Source organism: Aquarana catesbeiana, linkage group LG01, assembly GCF_042186555.1.
Source record: "Aquarana catesbeiana isolate 2022-GZ linkage group LG01, ASM4218655v1, whole genome shotgun sequence".
NCBI lineage: Eukaryota > Metazoa > Chordata > Amphibia > Anura > Ranidae > Aquarana > Aquarana catesbeiana.
The window spans coordinates 359,417,984-359,441,262 of NC_133324.1; positions in this window are offsets into that span (position 1 = coordinate 359,417,984).

Genomic DNA, 23,279 nt, shown 5'->3' on the forward strand with positions numbered 1-23,279 from the left:
CAGGCGTTCTGGAGCACCCAGGCCAATTCTGACATTTCTCTCCTACATGTAAAAATCATCATTTATTTGCTAGAAAATTACATAGAACCCCAAAACATTATATATGTTTTTTTAGCAAAGACCCTAGAGAATACAATAGCGGTCATTGCAACTTTTTATCTCGCACGATATTTGCGCAGCAATTTTTGGAACGCGTTTTTTTTGGAAAAAAAAATGTTTTTTGCTTTAAAAAAAAAAAAACAGTAAGGTTAGCCCAATGTTTTTGCATAATATGAAAGATGAAGTTACGCCGAGTTAATAGATACCTAACATGTCACCTTTCAAAATTGCACACGCTTGTGGAATGGCGCCAAACTTCACCACTTAAAAATCCCCATAGGCGACGCTTTAAAATTTTTTACTGGTTACAAATTTTGAGTTACAGAGGAGGTCTAGGGCCAAAATTATTGCTCTCGCTCTACCGATCGCAGCGATACCTCACATGTGTGGTTTGAACACCGTTTTCATATGTGGGCGGGACTTACGTATGCGTTCGCTTCTGCATGCGAGCACACGGACAGGGGCGCTTTAAAAAATTTTTATTTTTTTTTATTGTTCATTTTACTTTATTTATTTTAGTTTGACACTTTTTTCCAAAAAAAAAAATTTTTTGATCACTTTTATTCCTATTACAAGGAATGTAAACATCCCTTGTAATAGGAATATGGCATGACAGGTCCTCTTTACAGTGAGATATGGGGTCAATAAGACCCCACATCTCACCTCTAGGCTGTTCCTGAAATAAAAAAAAAAAAAAAAAAAAAAAAAGATCCTGGCTTCGATCATAGCGGTGAGTCGGTAGAAGCACCGGAGGGCGGCGGGAGGGGGGGGCGTACCCTCTCGCCTCCCGTAAGAACGATCAAGCAGTGTAACAGCCGCTACGATCATTCTTATGGTGTAGGGAATCGCCGGCTAAAAAAGCTGATATCTGAATGATGCCTGTAGCTGCACCCATCATTCAGATATCCCCGCACAAAGTCAAGGACGTCGTATGACGGAAGGCGGGAAGTGGTTAAAACGCTTTTTTTTTTTTTAACACAAAGTTGTCCATTTATACAATATTTCTAACACATAACATGTATATACCAAAAATGACACCCCAAAATAGATTCTCCTACTATTCCTGAGTACGGCGATACCACATGTGTGAGACTTCCACAGCCTGGCCACATACAGAGGCTGAGTACGGCTGAGCATGGCTGGGTATTGCAGAGTATCGCCGAGTATGACTGGGTATGGCAGAGTATGGCTGGGTATCACCGAGTATTGCAGAGTATGGCTGGGTATTGCAGAGTATGCCTGGGTATCACCGAGTATTGCAGAGTATGGCTGGGTATGGCAGAGTATGGCTGGGTATGGCAGAGTATGGCTGGGTATGGCAGAGTATTGCAGATTTTTGTGGGGTATTGCAGAGCATGGCTGGGTATGGCAGAGTATGGCTGGGTATCACTGAGTATTGCAGAGTATGGCTGGGTATTGCGGGATATTTCAGGGTATTTCAGGGTATTGCAGGGTATGGCAGAGTATTGCGGGGTATTGCAGGGTATGGCAGAGTATTGCGGGGTATTGCAGGGTATGGCAGAGTATTGTGGGGTATTCCAGGGTATGGCAGAGTATTGCGGGGTATTGCAGGGTATGGCAGAGTATTGTGGGGTATTCCAGGGTATGGCAGAGTATTGCGGGGTATTCCAGGGTATGGCAGAGTATTGCGGGGTATTGCAGGGTATGGCAGAGTATTGCGGGGTATGGCAGAGTATCGCAGGGTATGGCAAAGTATTGCGGGGTATGGCAGAGTATTGCGGGGTATGGCAGAGTATTGCGGGGTATGGCAGAGTATTGCGGGGTATGGCAGAGTATTGCGGGGTATTTCAGGGTATTGCAGGGTATGGCAGAGTATTGCGGGGTATGGCAGAGTATTGCGGGGTATTGCAGGGTATGGCAGAGTATTGCAGGGTATGGCAGAGTATTGCGGGGTATGGCAGAGTATTGCGGGGTATGGCAGAGTATTGCAGAGTATTGCAGGGTATGGCAGAGTATTGCGGGGTATGGCAGAGTATTGCGGGGTATTGCAGGGTATTGCAGAGTATTGCAGGGTATGGCAGAGTATTGCGGGGTATGGCAGAGTATTGCGGGGTATGGCAGAGTATTGCGGGGTATTGCAGGGTATTGCAGAGTATTGCAGGGTATGGCAGAGTATTGCGGGGTATGGCAGAGTATTGCGGGGTACTGCAGGGTATGGCAGAGTATTGCAGAGGGAATTGCAGAGTATTGCACAGCATTGCAGGGCATGCAGAGTAGTAGGGATGGCTGAGCATGGATGGATGGATGGCTGGATGTCTCTGTGCAGCGCTGTGGGCACTACAGATGCAGCCCACAACGCTGCAGCCATCCATCCATCCGCCTCTTCGGTCACTGTGTACCGATCGGTACACAGGAGGGGAGGAGAGGGGGAGGAGAGGAACCGGCGTCATCAGATGACGCCGGTTTGTTTACTTGTGATCGCTCCGTCATTTGACGGAGCGATCACATGGTAAACGGCCGCGATCAGCGGCCATTTACCGGGATCTGTGATGCGCCGGGTCCTGCGGACCCGGCGATCACGGATGCTCTCGAGTGCGCGCCCTAGGGGGCGCGCGAGAGCAGAATTCTGGGAGGACGTCCCTGGACGTCCTCCCAGAGTTAAACAACCGCCCTGTAGCTGTCATTTGGCTATGGGCCGGTTGTTAAGTGGTTAAAATGCACCTCTTAGGACAAAAATAGTCTAAGGTATAGGTTACCAACAATAAGCATGCAACATATGAATGTGAGAAAAAAAATCAGGATTGCTTACATCTGGACAGGTTCTGAGCCAGTGATTATACAGTATATACTGTATAGTATATATACACATTGATATTCGAGCAGACTTCACTAAATCTGGAGTTGTCCCCACAAAACCATTTCTTTTCCACAAGATGTCCTCAGTCTTTCAGGATGAATGACACCCAGAATCACTCAACTTAAAGTGGAACTTCACTCTCTCAATATATTTTGACCATTTTAATCCTTTTGCTGCTAGCATTAGCAAATAGATATGAAGGTATATCATATTTACTTATTTTAACTGTTTTTCTTCAGTTACTTCCTGGTTTTCATGCCTAGGCAAATTATGTCATACATCCCAGGAGTCTTCAGGAGGGGAGGAGGGGCTTTCTTAGCTAAAAACAGCCTCCTGATGTCATGCCTGAGCTAAAAGCAAATGGATTCCTGGAAGTAAATGCTACATGAATCATCTGCCCTTACTCAAGATGATGACTCAGAAATTCTAGGAAGGTGTTTTTCAAAGTGATTTATCAACAAAATAAAGCATGGAGACATGGATGGATGGACATGGATGGATCTTATATTAAAAATTCATTAAATAGTGTTTTTGGTTTGTGATGCTCAGATATAGTGTAGTTTTGCTTTAAAAGGGTATTGAAAGACTGTTAGTGCAGGGTGCCATGGCCATACTCCATGAGCAAAGTGTCCTCCACTCACAGAGTGGTGCTGATGTCACCACTTCCACAACCATCATTCAAGATGATCAGGAAAAGATCAAAGAAGATCCAGTGTGTCACGTGGCCAGCCATTAGACATCAGTAAAAAAAAAAAGGCATAAAATACTGCTGAGGATGTTCAATGGGGGAAGGGGAGATACACAAAGCCTGGAGTTGGGTTATAAAAAAAATTCTGTTTTCACCTTATTTCATCCATTTTTGCATCTTAGTGCTGCTGAACTTTTGCGGCCTCTTTCCAGCACTTCTTGTCTACATGAATGTTTTGTGATAGTGATAACAGTGGACCATGCCTGTTGTCAGAATGTTTATACTGAAATATTAAACAGTTTTATATTCATGAAAATAAGCAAGGATCTACGATTAAGGAGATTCCCACTTATTTCCACAAATCAACAAAATAACTCAAATTCGTTTATTCATGCTAACCTGAATACAAAAGGAGTACAAAAAGATGTGCAACAATATACATATTTATTTACTAAAAATCAGTGCAAAATAATATCAAAATATAACTGGTGACAAGCAAAGAATATGGATCAAAATTTCAATAATTTGGATAATACAGATGATAACGAAATAACCACAGGATCTTATTTAAAATATCAATGTAACAAAACTGAGTAATTTCCTTTAGAGTGATTAATTATACAATCAATGGCTCAACAGAATGTGAAAACAACAAGGTGTTGACTTTGACACGTGACCTTTCTCAGACAACAGACATATTTGCAAGCTCAGATTATTTAAGGTAAAGATTATTTACAATAAATTATTTTAATTAAAACATACATCATCACTAAACCAAATACTATAAACTGAAATCAGCTTCAGTGAGATGATCCACATGTGTGTATCCCTCACTTTGAATTGGAAAAGGAACAATTCATACTGCAGTTAAAATTATCACAATTCCAAATCTTATACTACAAAAACTAATTGGTTCATCTATATGTATGTCTAAATAATTTCTTACAGATAAATAGAAATGGATACTTTACCAGAAATCTCAAAATCCTTGTCTGAGAGATGTCAGCTGTTTGTCCCAATGGACACTTCCCTTCCTTGATTTTTCCTTTTTTTCTACTGCCGTTTGTCTACACACTTTTATCCCCCAAGAAAGTAGGTGTGGATCAGTTTTCCACAAAATTAATGATGTCAAATTACACATTTTCGACAAAATTACCTAAAGGGGGCAGTATTGGATTCATCCGTACAGCTACCTAAAGGGGGCAGTATAGGATTAAAAATAATTTTGGAATTTTCCTTAAAAATACCATGATTGTTTTCAAATAACCTCTGACCTCAGCCTTAAACAAAACCATAAATATAATAGGATGATCGGTTAAAGACAGAACTGTCAGGCTTCTCTTCCTAAGATATATTGTTTTAAGAAAGTCTAACCAACGCAATTATTTTTCCTCCAAATTCCTTTGGTAGTGAGATAACTGTTTTTTCAAAATACAATGATTATTTTACATGTATTTTCACACTTATTCTTAATATTTCAAACATGCTACTCTCATATTAATAATATATATACTAATATGTTTCAATGAGTACAATCAAACAATATATAATAAATATAATGTTTGATTGTACTCATTGAAACATATTAGATTGTACTCATTGAAACATATTAGTATATATATACTAATATGTTTCAATGAGTACAATCAATGTTGTATCAATGAGTACAATATGTTGAATATTATAAAAGTACATAAACCAAAATATGTGAGATTATTCAATTAAGAAGGCATATAATTGCCCCATACAATGCAATGATAATACAATAGAAATTATTGCTAACATAATTACTTGCGATTAATAATACCTTAATAAACTGTGTGTGTGTCACCGGCGCAAAACAACCCCTAATTGCTCAAACAATATTACATACTAACTGTTGGGGGTGCTGCATTCAAAACAAACCCTTCATTTAGATGGGTAGGAAATGCTGGTTGATATGTGTGAATGCGCTACTCCCGTAACTTACCACCACCTACAATGCTTTTTAACTATTACTCATAGATTTTTCATGTGCATGAAATTTTAAAACTTTAGATCAATAAACCATATAATCATTCAATACATATACATAAAACAAAAGATCCTTCAAACGTGCTGCAAAATCTTGTAACCATTAACGTGACTGGCGTGCTCCTATGTTGCTTCAATATTCATATGTGACTGAGTGGGACCCTCCACCATTCAGATTGGCCACTCACCAGATACTTCACTAGAGGTACGCCTTTGGTTCATTCAAGGGATAACCACTCCACCTAGGCACCACTTCTCACCGGCTAAAACATGGACTCTAATGCTCCTCATAGGGAAGCATAGGGACAAAAGGCGATCATAGCGCAATATGTTTGAACCATTTATTTTAAAATACAAAGTGTAAAATAATCACTCACATTAAAAAGTGCCCTCGAACCGACACGAAGCTTATCCAGCAGTTACGGACGGGTAAATGGCTGTTAGCATGGTCCGCCTGGTGATAATGTGCGGCCTCCACGCTCGACTTGCGCTCCAAGCCTCGTTACCGTTCTCGTCCGGTCACGTGATGCAAAAAATTGATTATGAGTGATTATTTTACACTTTGTATTTTAAAATAAATGGTTCAAACATATTGCGCTATGATCGCCTTTTGTCCCTATGCTTTCCTATGAGGAGCATTAGAGTCCATGTTTTAGCCGGTGAGAAGTGGTGCCTAGGTGGAGTGGTTATCCCTTGAATGAACCAAAGGCGTACCTCTAGTGAAGTATCTGGTGAGTGGCCAATCTGAATGGTGGAGGGTCCCACTCAGTCACATATGAATATTGAAGCAACATAGGAGCACGCCAGTCACGTTAATGGTTACAAGATTTTGCAGCACGTTTGAAGGATCTTTTGTTTTATGTATATGTATTGAATGATTATATGGTTTATTGATCTAAAGTTTTAAAATTTCATGCACATGAAAAATCTATGAGTAATAGTTAAAAAGCATTGTAGGTGGTGGTAAGTTACGGGAGTAGCGCATTCACACATATCAACCAGGATTAATAATACCTGTTCATAAGGCAATTTTTGAATAAGCCCCTTTTTCTTTTCCTTTTCCAGTAATGGGGAACTTATCTTGTTATTGTTGTCTAGGACTCTTACAACTTACGACCTGAGATAATATGTGATAAGACTTTTAAAAATCTCTCATAAGAGACTCTATTCACAAGCAATGAACTTACATTAACCTTCTAACAAATGAACAATATGGCTTCCGAGATGCCCATGCAACCATATATAAAATAATATGCATAGGTCTTAAAAAAGAATTCTTTTTAACCTCAATAGTTCTGACACTGTGTAATGTGGGTTGAAACAGACACTTATAGTCAGGGTGACAAAGCAGGAACACAACTGGAAGACAGGGACAGTTGTGCTCCTGTCAGTTTTTTACCCTAAAACCGCAAGGACCTTAATGGTATTCTTTAAAACACTTCCCATCTGAATGTAGAGACTTTTGTAGAATAAAAAGAAGGTAGTTCCAATTTTATATGTTGTACTATATGTGTGTAACTACATTTTCGACTATGTTTTTCAGGAAAAAATATTTTAATTTTAGCACACACAAACACATTTTCTTCTGTATAAAATAAAAGTAAATATATACCAAAGGGGGCGTGGTCAAGATGGCGACCTAATAGGACGTGTGGGACGGGAGCTCCGCACCTGGTAGGCTTAATTATCCGTTCTTAAGGGATATACAGCCACCCTGTTTTGTCTGCAAGGCTAAGACTGAGGTTGGGCATGCGAAGGGGGAACTCTGATGCGCAGAGGAAAAAGCACTTGGCTCCCAAAACACAGCCGTTGGTCCGGGACCCACGTGGAGCGGCACACATGAACATGGCGTCCCAGATGGAGCAAGCTGAGCCACCACTGCTGGGATTGGAACAGTTTCAGGCTCTCATGCAGGCTATAGCGGGATGCCAAACTACCCTGACCACTAAAATAGAGCAGATGCAGTTGGAAATGGGTCTAATAAGGCACGACATGGATAAATACGGGGACAGGCTGTCAGAGCGGAGGGTAGGCGACACTGAAGATATGGTCTGAGACCACACTGCTTCTCTTCGCACGCTGCAGGTTAAAATGAGAATGCTGGAGTCCTGGGCTGCAGACCAGGAGAACAGAAACTGCAGGAATAACCTGCGACTAGTGGGACTCCTCCCTCTGGCGCTATTCTCCCCTCACTTTGCGGTGGAACAGGCCCACAGAATGCCGTCGGTTCGGGGCCTGCCAGGCCCTATGCCATGCACATACATCTTTCGCCTATTGAATTTTAGGGACCGAGACCTTGTCCTGAGAGAAGCAAGAAAAGTGGGAGAACTGCGCCATGAAAATGCAAAGATCATGCTATTCCCTGATTACTTTGTGGAAACACAGAGGCAACGCGGAACATTCAACCAAGTCAAGGCCCAGCTGCGCACCAAGGGACTCAAATACAATATGATGTTCCCAGCGAGACTCAGAGTGGTGGACAGCGAGACTACCAAATTCATCCAGATGGATCGAATCCCTGCCTCGTGACCGCTGATCCTCCCTTCGGCGACTACTACAGCTGCCTTTCTAACTCACCTGCTATATCCAGTGGTAAACACAACAGTCCTATGTTTCTATTTTCCCACCCACTACATGGGACCAGGAGGCCTGATGGAGTGAGCTCCCCTGGTCCTCCCGGGGACACCTTATACACTGCTGCAATGGTGCCCTGGTTCTTGGAACTGTGTGGATCTAGACACTGACTCACCGGATAACCTGCTCTATTGAGCTCAGGGGGCCTGATACATTTCTCATGCCTAGCAGCGTCTGCTACTGCTGTCCCCTAACCCTCTTGTGTACCGGAAGACTTAGAACTCCTGAATGATGGTAGTACACTACACTCCCCGGCTGATACAGAGAGTGACAGGATTCTCATATGTGCTGATTACATGGGGGGGTGTTGAGGTTGGGATGGGGGGGAACGTAACTGCCCTTTGCTCCTTTTCCTGCCACGCTTCTAGGAATGTAGGACTGAAAGGTCACTGATCCCCATGAAGGCCACAGCCAGGGCCTGATCTGAATCCTGTGTCACCACTGGAAGTTCTGGACTGAGAGAAGGGAAGGTGGTGAGACAGCTCCCCCCCTCAGTTATATCTTAAGTTTAAGCGTGGTTGTTTGTTAACTACTTTGCTAACCCTGCTTTCCTCCACGCAGGTTAAGTGTTTAATTGTGGTAACTAAGTTTGAACCCTTAGAGTACTCTAAGTATAAGCTGCTAGTTAACAACTGAAGGTTTGTCTTGTTTCTTAAATGATCCCTAAGCTAATTACTGCCTCCAGGGAATGTGTACGCTGGAGTCCCTGAACTCCAACGCTGAGAATTGTGTCCTAGGTCTGCCGATTGTTACACACTGCCCCCTTAGGAGCCTTCAATTACTTATGAGTTGGTTTAAGTTCGGTTTGGGTACTCAAACACCCCGTGGTTTAGTTTTCGGGGTGTGGGGTGGGATGGGATGGGTGTTGTTTTTTCATTTTTTTTTCCTTTTTTCATGTTTAAGTGCCTTATACTACAGACAGTACTATAACAGCAGAAGTGATGATTGTTTCTTGATGTTCGCTGCTCCGCTGCCTGCATACACATGCTCGGGAGAACCCCCGGTGGGCTCTGTGTTGGGAACCATCCCCTCCGGGTCTCGGATGCACTAGGTTCCCCGGTGGCCTCTTCTGTCCTCCCAGCAGTGGCGGAATTACCAGGGTTGCAACAGTCGCACTTGCGACTGGGCCCTGGCAAATCCCGCCACTGTAAGGGGGCCCCACGACCGCATGAAAGACCTCCAGTCTGGCACCTGTTTCTCTCACCTCCGATGGCTCCAGTGACTGGCCTCGAAGCATGTGCAGGGTGTTTCTGTTCCCACACGCAGCGATTACACTGTACGGCATCTCTCCCTCTCACTCGCTCTCTCCCCCCTTCCTCCCACCTCTTGTCCACCTCACTCTGACACATGGACTGAAGTCCCCTCCCTCTTTTCCTCTGCTCGGATGTCAGAGACAGGAGAAGGAGGGGGAGGAGAATGGACACAGCAATCAGCATCAACAGAACGGGATGTGCTGATCTGAGGTTTGTACTGAATCTTAATGCTTGGCACGTGCAGGGGAAGGAGACAGTGAAGGGGACTCAGAGAAGGGGGCAAGTTGTTAAAGAAGAATACTTGCAGTGATTTGGGGGGATAGGAGGATGCTTTATGTGTTAGGGGGCACTTTGGGGGAAGAAAACTTGTGATTGGGTTGGTCAGATTTTTTAATTAACCTCCCTTTCAGTACAATTTCTCTCCCCTCCCAAAGTGCCCCCTAACACAAAAAGCATCCTCCTATCCCCCCAAATCACTGCATGTATTCTTCTTTGACAACTTGCCCCCTTCCCCCCTTCTTAAAAGACAAACTGGCTGCTATATAGGGGACAATCATGGTGTCTGGGATCCTGGGCACCTTGCTAGAGATTCAGGGCAATTGCTCCAGGTACCTATGCTAGTGCCCTCCTGTCAAGCAAGTTATTGGAGCCAAGTGCCTGAACTTTTTTTGGCACTGGGCCCCAAGACTCAGGGTTGGTTAGCACCACAAATCACATAGGAACGTGCTGCAATTCACATGCCTTCCAGGTGCTGTGCGATTTCAGCCCTTTCATTTTAATGGGCTGAAACCGTGTCGATCTGCACTAAGGTCTCTGCATGCACTGCTTTATAAAATGCACAGCAACTGGATCGCATGGTACTGCTGATCAAACATTCTAGTGCAGGCAAACACTGCTTTTGCGACCAACCCCTTGCCACACACAAATATGCGGCCTCTCGGTGCCTGGGCCTTGGCACAGAGAGGCCACATATTTGCATGAATTGTGATCAGTAGCGATGTGCATGTCTTGAGCACCCCTTTATCAGTTACCGGCGTCTAACTGAAAGCTCCTGATCACTGCAAGCAATCAGGAGTTTTTGGATCACATGACTGCCAGGAGGCACAGTGTGAAGAGGTTAAGTTGACACCCATTACAGATCGCTATGGCAGTGCATTTTGAATGCAGTGTGGGAAATGCACACAAAACACAACTTTCCCTCACAGCATTCTGGTATAAACAGACCCTTAATCCAGATACACAGGATTTCATTTGTATCTCAGGAAGGTCCCACCAAAACCAAGACAGTTGGGAAGTATGGATTTGGATTTGTGACAGAACTGGGAAGAATACTTATGCTGGCATAGGGGAAAGTGGATTTGTGCTGGGGAGGATGGAGGGGAGCGGATTTGACCCAGGATGAGGGGGGGGTTCTGCTGGAAGGGAGGACCTGGAGGAGAGGATCTGTGCTAGAGGTGCGGAGAGGATTTTTGCTGAGAGGGGGATTGAGTAGGGATGGATTTGTCCTGGGGGGATTTGAAGAGACGTTCTTCACGTTGCACCCCATCACAAATACAGGCATAATGTGAAGGAGGTCCCAGCATGGCTGTGGACAGTAGGGGTGGTGGGGTTGCATTGTGGAGGGGAGAGAGGTGGATGGTGGAGTTCAAGAGCATCAAAAATCGAAATGCACCTTTGCCTGTGTAGACAAAAATTCTTGCACTCGCTCTTCTGTTAGACCCCCTTCACACTGCTGACGCCACTTTACCATTGTTTTAGCGGCACTATTCGTCTGCTAGCGTGGCAGTTTTAACCCCCAATAGTGGCCAAAAAAGGGTTAAATCCACCCGCAAAACGCCACCAGGGCGGCTTTTTGCCGGCGGTATCGCAGCGCTGCCCCATTGATTTCGGTGGGGAGCAGCAGTGGAGGAGCGGTGAGTTCACCGCTCCTTCACGGCTCCAAAGAAGCTGCTGGCAGAACTTTTTCTGACGCCCTGCCAATGCACCGCTCCAGTGTGAAAGCCCTCGGGCTTTCACACTGGAATGAATGTAGCAACTGTTTTGGGGCGTTTTGCAGGCGCTATTTTTAACGCTATAGCACCTGCAAAATGCTCCAGTGTGAAAGGGGTCTTACTGATAACCGCCTCCTGACTTGGCCCCCCACCACTCCCCACCGCTGCTAGCCCAATGCTGCCAGTCTGACATTCCAGCCTCCATCAGTGTCCCCAATGTGAGCCACTTGCTGTCATAGCTTTCCTCCTGCACCACTGCAGCTCATATTCCTGGGGTTGGCAACGGGTATGTTGGTTCTCCTGTCCTGGGTGATCTACTCAGGGTCTGCTCACTGAGCCTGTCAGTAACATCCTGTTTAAAAGCCTTTTAGAAGCTGGGAGTGCAGGTCTTACATGCCAGAAAAATCTATCACATTTATGGCAGTACCTAAATACAGGTGGAACACAGTGGCGGAACTACCAGGGTCACAAAGGTTGCACTTGGGACTGGACCCTGGTGTTCTACCACCATGATGGCAACAAGGAGGCCGCTGCGAGACCCTAATAAAGGGCCCCACAATGAGAGTAAAGGGATCCAGGCCCGGGATCAGAGGTCAAAGGGGCCCTTCATGGTTTCTTGCACCGGGGCCCTGAAAGTTGTAGTTACGCCTCTGCCTCCCAGGATATGGCTCCAATAATGATCTTGTCAAGAGCTCAACCATAAAATCAAGCTCTCCCTGGTTTTCGACTACCTTAAGAAATATACACCTCATATCTGCATTCTCCAGGAGACGCACTTAGTGGGTGGTAGGATAATGGGCCTAAAAAGACCTTGGGTGGGTCACCACTACCACACCACCCACTCCAATTATGCCTGGGGGGTTAGTATTCTGGTCCAAAGATCCCTCAACTTTGAACCCCTTGATGTGGTTATAGACCCGGAGGGCTGGTATGTACTACACGCTATAATAGATATGCTGGAGATGGTATTAGTAAGTGTGTATTTACCGCCCCCAGCCAATCTTTCCCTACTACAAAAAATAATTACCCTGATTGCTCAATTCCCTACAGATAACGTGGTCCTCACGGGGGATTTTATTATTCCTCCAAACCCATCTCTGGACAGATTATCCCCGGACCCCGCTACTGACTCAGCACTGTCCCGTTGGGCTCAGGTGCTCGGGCTGGAGAATGTATGGCGATGGAAGCACCCATCAGACTGACATGCCACTTTTCCGCCTATAACACACTATCTTGTATTGATCCTCTCTATGCCAGTGTGCCCATGTTTCCCAATATTACAGGGATTGAGATGTTTCCTCGTGGAATGTCTGACCACTCCCCGTTGATGTGTATGTTGCAAACTACTACCCCCCCAAACAGATAGACTATGGCGGCTATCTAAGTTTTGGATTGAGATCCCAAATATAAAAGTAGAAATGGTCAAGAAGATTAAAAAATTCTGGTTAATTAATGTTGACACCTCTACAGCAGGGACTGTTTGGGATACTTTCAAGGCCTATATCAGGGGCTGCTATCTGTCCTCCATAGCTCGGGAACGTAGAAATGATAGGATCATACTAGAGGAGGCCCAAGATATGAAAGTAGCCTACCAAGAAGTGATGTTGCTTAGAGTAGCCAAGGCAAATAAACGCCAATTGGCCCAAACGGAGAGAATTTTCGAGCAAGGCGAAAAAACAGGTAGGCTTCTATCCTGGCTCTCTAAGGAGCAATCCCCGGTCTCTACCATAGCCCGTCTCCATAGGAGTGATGGGACCCTAGTGTCAGATCCTGTTAATATAAATGTCTGCTTTGCTGAGTACTATTCTGCCCTGTACTCTTCTAGGGCGCAGTACTCCCCTGAGGAACTATGTCATTTCTTAGATGGGGTGACGCTTCCTACACTTACAACTGCAGCAAGGGAAAGCTTAGACGCCCCAATCACATTGGAGGAGGTCCAGCAGGCATTGGGTTCCCTGCAAACAGGAAAGACCCCGGGGGTGGACGGACTTCCCCCTGAATTCTACAAACAGTACATAGAGGAGGTAGCATCTAAAATGCATGATATGATTACTAAGGCCCTACAGGACGACGATCTTCCACCCTCTATGGCACAAGCCATCATAGTGGTGATACCCAAACCGGGGAAAGACCCCCAATTGTGCTAATCCAACCGGCCCATTTCCCTGCTCAATTCTGACGCAAAAGTGCTGACTAAAATTCTCGCCAAGTGTTTGAACGAACATATACTTAACCTAATACATGAGGACCAGTCAGGCTTTATGCCGGGTAAGGGAACTGATATAAATATCCGTAGATTGTACACTGTCCTGGCCTCTGGGGAGGGTAATGGCGGACATGAAGTGGCGGCCTCCCTTGATACGGAGAAGGGATCTTAAACAACATGATACCCTCAACCTGAGCCCAGTGGTCAATCAATTGTTCAAAGATGTAATACGTGGAAATCCCTACCCCTAACACCAGTGGGTTGGGTTAACTTAATTAAGATGTCATTACTGCCCAAGTTCACTTACCTTTTCTGACAGACTCCTGTCCCTATACCGACTACCTTTTTTAGACATTTAGACAGTATCATTACTTCCTTTGTTTGGAACGGGAAGGCTCCTAGAATAGCAAAAACAACTTTACAATTACCTGTTACACTAGGGGGATTAGCCCTACCCTGTTTCCTGAAATATTACTGGGCCGCGGTCTTGGTAACTGTTAAATGGTGGCTCTCCGAGAACCCGGCCAACCCCGCATCCACCCTAGCGGCGGCGCTGCTTGGATCATACACAGAACTGAGGAATCTGGTACACAGAGGCCCCCAATCTAATCCGCATGTCACCCTCCCTATGGGTGCGACCCTTAAGGTGTGGGACACGGTTCATAGGAAGCTTATGGGATCTAATCAATGGTCCCCAGAAACTCCCCTCTGGGGCAACCCTCTATTGCCCCATTTCCTCTCCATCCCAGATCCAGCAGTATGGGCCAGACATGGGGTCATAACCCTGGATGATATAGTGAATCAGGGACAACTAATCTCCTTTGACTCTCTGAAGAGAGATAGGAGCCTACCGAACCATATGTTCTTTAGGTTTCTTCAATTGCATCACTCTTTTCGATCTCAATTCCCTTCTCTGATGGTTCTGGAAATGTCAAATGTGGAGGGTACGCTTAGATCCCCTGATGGTGAAAGAACACTATACACATTGTACAATATGCTGACAGCTCTGGACACATCTAAGGTCTCCCAGCTGTTCGAGCTTTGGCAGAAGGACGTTCCGGAATTAGCGGATGATGACTGGGAGGAGGGCATTCAGCAATATTTGCCCCTTGTAATTTCAGCAAGATACAGGTATATACAATTGAAGTTCATTGTGCATACTACTCCCCATTACGCTTGGCGAGAATATACCCTGACGAATGGCGAATTGCCCCAGATGTGGCTCGGACAGTGCTGATTTCTTTCCCCTGGTCTGGTCCTGCCCAGAAGTGGTGGATTTCTGGAAAGACATTCTTATTGACAACAACTCTATCGGGAAATTGACGGTCCCATACAGCCTGATTCCTCTCCTGTTAGGTATTTGTGACTTCCTTGAGGCCCCTTGGGGGAAGAAACTATTTGTTTTCTATACCACATTCTATGCCAGAAAAGCAATCAAAATGGAATCAACCCCAACCGCCCACCAAACAAATCTGCCAATCCTTAGTAAATGCAGCATTACTGTTATACAAACTAACATACTTGGGAAGAAATTGCCCCAAAAAATTTGATAAAATCTGGGCAGCATGGGTTAAGGCGAAACACCTGACCATTGAGAAAGGTTTACGAAACCTCCTATACTTTTCCTATTATGTGCTCCTCCCGCTAATCTTCTTTTAACCTTGCCTTATACTTTGGGAAGTGGATACATCCATACGGAAGGCAATTAATAGGGCCCCTCCCCCACATATATTTCTCAGTGATTATGCTCGTAGTATCTTTGAGGAATCTGACACAAAGAACACACTAAGGCTCGGTTCACACTGGGGCGACTTGTCAGGCGACCTAGTCGCCTGACAAGTCGCCTCCCGTTCTGTGCTATGGAACCGTTCTAATCGGAGCGACGCAAGTCGCTCCGACTTAGAAAAAGGTTCCTGTATTACTTTGGGGGCGACTTGGGGCGACTTGCATAGACTTCTATGCAGAAGTCGTCTCGCAAGTCGCCCCGGCAGTCGTTTGCAGGTCGCCTCGCTGAGGCGACCTGCAAGTCGTGCCGCCCATGTGTGAACCGAGCCTTAAGTGATTGATACTTTTGCTGTTAATAAACTACACCTGCAATGTTATATAAGCACAAATCCAATCACTGTCTGTATGTATCTGTAACCTGGTACAATATGTTTGTTTTGTGAAACGTTAAATAAACTTTATATTAAAAAAATATATATATCTATACAAGTATATATATATATATATATATATATATATATATATATATATATATATACCAAAAATGTCAAGCTTTAACAGTGCATGTGAAAATACAAATAATTATGGTACCCAAAATTATCAACAGGTGACATTTTAAATGCCTCTACAGCCCTTCAGTTTGGAGTTAACCATAAACGAGGGACCTAGAATCATTTCTCTCACTCTTGCATGGACGTTGATACCCAACAAGTGTTGTGCAGTGTACATACATGTGCATGCCCTTTGCATTTGTGTCTGCGAGGGGCAACGGGGTGCATTTTTTCATTTTATTTATTTTATTTAAAAGCAATTGGGTGTTCAGAGCAGTTTTACAAAAAAGCCAGGAGCTTGTTTAACCTTTAAGCTCTGGATGTACTAGACATGTCTAAAGAGCTGACGTGGGGGGGCGGAGCTTGCAGCAGAAGGAGATGGACGCTCACTAGCTGAGCTCCTCTGCACTCAGGGGAAAAACGGCACAAACCACCTGTTATACTAAACAGAAAAGGCACAACAAATACCAGCTGATCCACAGCACACCCCGGGGACCCGACCGAACATGCCGCGGAGAAACAAGGAGCTCCGTAAGCCGCAGAAACTAACAGAATACTACCCGCTCGGGCCTAAGCAAGATGGCGGCGGTCCGAAAGAACGAGGTATGTCTAGTACACCTCAGTACAACCTAGTAAAAGGCAATCCACAAAAAAGGAATGCCCCACAAAGGAGCACACAGTCTCCGATTCACACTCCTACCTCGGGGAGCCCAGAAAAGGTGAGGGTGAGGCTGGATGCATCAGATGCAAGCCAGGACTTAACACAAGGCCTAGACTCAGGGGAGGATACCAGAGACCTCCCTGACTCCATTAATTTATTCCCCACTAGCAATCAGCCTGTCCTGGATACCACCCTCAAGGACATGTTAGTGTCTCTTAGAAGCTCCCTGCATGCTGACATGTTATCATGTGTACACAAATTCGGAGTGGAACTCAGAGAGACTACTGCTAGAGTGGATCACATAGAACATAAAATGGGAGAGTTTGCAACTACCATTAATGATCTTGTAGATGCCCATGACAGTAACGCTGATGAGCTGGACGCCATCAAAGCTAAAATGGCAGATATAGAAGACCGCTCTAGGAGAAAAAATATGAAAATAAGGGGGGTCCCCGAGTCAATCCAGCAAACGGACCTCTGTACCTATACAGCACAATTATTCCAGGCAATAATCCCCGATTTATCAGACCTGGACATAACAGTGGATAGGATCCACCGCCTACCCAAACCAACACACCTACCAGACAACATACCCAGAGATGTTATACTCAGACTACATTTTTTCCAAACGAAAGAGCGCCTGATGTCGGCCGCACGCAACAAAGACCTCTTCCCACCACAGTACAAAGAACTACAATTCTTTGCAGACCTGTCCCAATTCACCCTACAGAAAAGGAGGAACCTCAATACAATATCTAAGACATTGAGAAACCATAAAATCACCTACAAATGGGAGTTCCCTACGAAACTGATCATCTCCCGGGACGGTAAAGAGCATGTGGTGGATAACCTTGCCAAAGATTTGCTCTTACTCCAACACTGGCATATTATCCCAGATGACATGCATAAAGATCGCAACGCAAAAAGCCCTGATCACATTGCTGAAAATTGGAATCTGGTAACTTCCAAGAATGCCCATAAACACACCTAAATTATTCAATACCAATACAGGTTATACATAACGGTCCCCTGACGCAGAGGAAATATCTGTTAAGCTGGACTGAAATTAGATATAACCCCTGATTACCAGATGAGTGACTTATTGTCACACCCAGGTCGCAAAGACCTACTCGCTGTTTTATGTTCTATTTTACCATTTTTTTTCTTTTTAGTTTTTTACAAGTTATCTCAGCAGCCGCAGAACTTTGCTACAGCTCTCAAGATTGACCAAGCCGTACAACAGGACCATTTTCACCTGATCCTCCCAGACTTAACTTCCATCAAGATCTACTCTGACAAGCTAACTACCAACTGTAAGTGTTATGTACACATGCTTCACAATACATTCAATTTGAAACACGAAAGATGCCTATAACGTTTCTAACAGTCAATGCTAGAGGTCTCAATCATCCGGCCAAACGCAGATCTATGTGGGAAGAAGCACTTCAACATAAAGGAGACATTTTTTGTGTACAAGAGACACATTTTAAAAAGCAGGCCCAACCTACATGCTCTCATCCTAAATTCCCGCACATATTTTTCGCAAATTCTGATACCAAAAGAAGAGGAGTCCTCACAGCAATAAAAGACACAGTAGCCTTTCACCTCCACGATGAGATAAGAGACACACAAGGTAGATACCTAGTCTTAATATGTGACATCAACAATACCACTTATACAGTGGTGAACATTTATGCTCCTAACACTCATCAGTCCCGCTTTCTTCATAAACTACTGAAAAAAGTATTGCGAATACAGAAGGGGCACCTAATTCTCTGCGGGGACTTTAACCTGCCACCGGACCCCATCATGGACTCTAGTTCAATAACTAAAAGAAAACCCCAATCACTCCAACACCTATTGAAGACTTATGATGTATACGACGCGTGGAGATGTCTTCATGCCTCGGAAAGGGACTACTCTTTTTTTTCAGCTAGCCACAAAATGTATTCCAGACTGGATCTTTTTTTAACAGATAGATGGTTACTAACCAAAATTAAAGCATCTCAGATCAACAGCATTACCTGGTCGGATCACGCGTCGGTCTCACTGCTGGTGGAGGACCAGTCCACTAGCGGTGCCACCTTTATATGGAGATCTAATCCACACCTATTCCAGGCTGATCCTTCCAGGTCTGCTTTACAAAGAGATCTGGAGGAATTTTTTGAATACAATGCAGGTTCAGTTAATGATCCTTTTATTACATGGAATACGCATAAAGCGTTTATGAGAGGTCTTCTAATTAAACTGGGAGCCAGGGCTAAGAGGAGGAGGGGGCAGCGCATAATGGATATTTCCAAACAAATTCAGACATTAGAGGATCAAAACAAAGCCAATTTAACCCAAGCACAAACGGAAGAAATAACCAAGCTGAGGCATGAATTACGTCTCATACTGCTGGAGGATTTTGAAAAGTTTTCCAGGAGGTTGAAAATGACATATTATGCCACTGGAAATAAGGCAGGGAAATTATTAGCCACTCGTTTACGAGGTCTTAGACATAAATCTAAAATTCCCTGCATTATTCACCCAGTAACTCAGACTAAATTATACCACCCCCAGGCAATAGCAGACGCCTTTAGCACTTACTACGGGTCTTTGTATAATCTAAAAAAAGACCCTCAAGTAATTCAACCATCAACCGACACTATTTCTAAATTTCTCAGCAAAATAAATCTACCTCACCTTACAGACAACCAAATTGAAGAGCTGAACTCCCCTTTCACGATACAAGAGGTATCTCAAGGGATAGATTCACTACCCAAAAATAAATCCCCGGGTCCCGACGGATTTACAGGCGAATATTTCCAAACGTTTAAGGAAGTTTTATCACCTAGACTCACAGAAATATTTAACCGAGCGGCCTCCTCCTCCTCATTTCCCTCTGAAATGTTGAAAGCGATGATTGTAGCATTACCGAAGCCAGGGAAAGACCCAAACACCCCACAAAACTTCCGCCCGATATCATTACTCAATAATGATCTAAAATTATACGCCAAACTGATAGCCGGAAGAATAGTTAACCTCCTCCCTTCTTTAATTCACCCAGACCAATCTGGTTTTACCAAGGGTCGCCAAACAGCGGATGCAACCAGACGCTTAATTAATCTTATCTATAAAGCCAACAGGACTGAAACGCCTTCTCTGCTCCTTGCTTTGGATGCAGAGAAGGCGTTCGATAGGATCCATTGGACATATTTAGAGCAAGTTTTAACTAAGTTTGGTTTTGTGGGCCAAATATTTCAAGCTATTATGGCACTCTACACATCCCCGTCAGCACAGGTTTACATATCTGGAATGCTCTCCACCCCATTTGACATTACAAATGGGACACGTCAAGGGTGCCCATTATCCCCATTAATTTTTAACCTTCTAATGGAACCATTAGCAGCATATATTCGTCAACACCCCAAAATCAAGGGATTAACAATAGGGAACAATATGCATACCATAAGTCTATTCGCGGATGATATAATTTTAATTCTCACAGACGTCACATCTTCCCTGGCTTCGGTTCATGATGCTTTACACTTGTTTAATGCTATATCTTACTATAAAGTAAATGATACCAAATCCTACCTACTGGGTCTAGGTCTTACAGAAAAGGTGAAACATGACATTACTTCTCAATTCCCATACAGATGGAAAGAAAAAGGCATCGCATACCTAGGGATCACTCTTACACCTAAAACCTCAGATTTAGTTAGAGAAAACTACACCCCTTTTTTGGATTCCTTGAAATGTAAATTAGACAATGCAAAAGTTTGAACTGTCCTGGTCAGGCAGACTTGCAGCATTTAAAATGCAAATTCTACCACAATTCCTTTATCTATTTAGGACTTTACCAATACCAGTACCACAATCCTTCTTTCAACAAGCACAACTCATAGTCGACAGGTATTTATGGGCAGGTAAAAAAGCACGTTGTGCGTTCAACAAACTTATAAAAATCAAACAGATGGGAGGGATAGGACATGTCTCTATAAAAGACTACTATACAGCTACTATACTTACACAAGTTAAGGCTTGGTTCCCTCAAAGTACTACCACATTATGGTCGGGCATAGAAAGCGCACAAATTAAAGGGGGGAACCTATATAACTGCCTGATTTCCAGTCCACACCATCACACCAAACCATCATCGTATGCACCTACTATACAGGCCTCTATTGAATCCTGGAAACATTTACTTGCAAATATAAGCCAAGAAGACCCACAAATTCTTCTAAAATTCCCGATCACAGCCTTGGAACACGTTATCCCTGACTTATCACTAACAAACTGGTGCAATAGCAAAATACTCCTCCTAGAGGACCTTTTTGTAGGACCTACAATTAAATCATTCAGATCATTGCAGATCGAATATTCCATACCAGAATCTGAAACTTATAAATATATCCAATTATTCCATCTACTAGACAAAAAGTGTAGCAATCTACTTACACAAATACCTTGGAAATTAGCCCTTTTCTACACAAACACCAAATCGACGCAAAAAGGTATATCCTTAATATATAAATTCCTACAAGACAAACACTCCTTTGGCAAAACTAATAATATTACAGCATGGGAAAGGGACTTTGAGAGGACCTACACTGAGGAACAGTGGACAAAAGCGTTCAGGTTTACATATAACTCCACAAGAAGTGCTAACCTTTGGGAATTGTACTATAAAATACTACTGCGATGGTATCTTACTCCACACCGGATTTCTAAATTTGCTACTGCAGCATCCCCTGAATGCTGGAGGAACTGTGGTCACAGGGGTACATTGCTACATATATTGTGGTCATGCCCATGCCTTAAAAGGTATTGGACCCTCGTTTTCAATACCATAGAACAAATCTCAGGTTCCAAAGTCGCATATTCTCCAGGTATGGCACTTCTGTCATTAGGAATAGAATTGATACCTGCTCCAATAAGAACTGTGGTATCACACCTACTTATAGCAGCTAGACTCAACATAGTCAGACATTGGAAAGACACGAATCCGCCATTAATAGCGGAAACCCTACGCATAATGACCACACACAGTGCATATGAAATACAATTTGCCCGCAGCCAGGGGAACTACAACCAGGCTTCTAAAATATGGAACTCCTGGTTAGGGATGAGCTTCGTGTTCGAGTCGAACCCATGTTCGACTCGTACATCGGCTGTTCGATCGTTTGCCGAATTGCGAACGATATGGGCCGTTCGCGCCAAATTCGTGTGGCGCGTCACGGCCCATAATTCACTGCGGCATCGCAGTGCATTGCTTGCTGATGATTGGCCAAGCATGCACTATGACCCGCATGCTTGGCCAATCACAGCGCCGCCTTAACAGAGAGCCATAATTGGCCAAAGCCAAGGAGGCTTTGGCCAATTATGGCTCAGGGGATTTAGTACACGCCCCACACTATATAAGGCCGCCTGCACGGCGGCCCTGTGCAGTGTGTTCCGGTGTGCTTAGAGAGAGAGAGAGAGACAGTGTCATTTCATTTGAGTTAGCTAGATTAGGCAGGACAGTTAGTCAGTTAGCTGCACTTAAAGTGTATTGTGTATATATATGCATCCCAGGTGTTGCATATATATATATATATATATATATATATACACTGTATTCAGTTTAGCTAGATCCGTTCCTGTTATCTTCTAGACTATTTACATTTAGTGCAGTGCGTCCTGCTCACAGTGTTCAGCTAGATCCGTTCCAGTTATATTCCTACTGACAGGCAGGCTTGTCTTGTTACAGTATTTTGAAGAAAATTACTGGTGTTCTTTTGATCACAGTGTTCAGCTAGATCCGTTCCTGTTATCTTCTTACTGACAGGCAGGCTTGTTACAGTAAATACAGCTACCTGAAGAAAATTACTGGTGTTCTTTTGATCCTATTAGTACCACAGTCAGGCAGCTAGACTATTTACAGTTAGTGCAGTGCGTCCTGCTCACAGTGTTCTGCTAAACCTACAAGTTAGTGGGGTGCGTCCTGCTCACAGTGTTCAGCTAAACCTACAAGTTAGTGGGGTGCGTCCACCTCACAGTGTTCAGCTAAACCTACAAGCTAGTGGGGTGAGTCCTGCTCACAGTGTTCAGCTAGATCCGTTTCTGTTATCTTCTTACTGACAGGCAGGCTTGTCTTGTTACAGTAAATACAGCTACCTGAAGAAAATTGCTGGTGTTCTTTTGATCCTATTAGTACCACAGTCAGGCAGCTAGACTATTTACAGTTAGTGCAGTGCGTCCTGCTCACAGTGTTCTGCTAAACCTACAAGTTAGTGGGGTGCGTCCTGCTCACAGTGTTCAGCTAAACCTACAAGTTAGTGGGGTGCGTCCACCTCACAGTGTTCAGCTAAACCTACAAGCTAGTGGGGTGCGTCCTGCTCACAGTGTTCAGCTAGATCCGTTCCTGTTATCTTCTTACTGACAGGCAGGCTTGTCTTGTTACAGTAAATACAGCTACCTGAAGAAAATTGCTGGTGTTCTTTTGATCCTATTAGTACCACAGTCAGGCAGCTAGACTATTTACAGTTAGTGCAGTGCGTCCTGCTCACAGTGTTCTGCTAAACCTACAAGTTAGTGGGGTGCGTCCTGCTCACAGTGTTCAGCTAAACCTACAAGTTAGTGGGGTGCGTCCACCTCACAGTGTTCAGCTAAACCT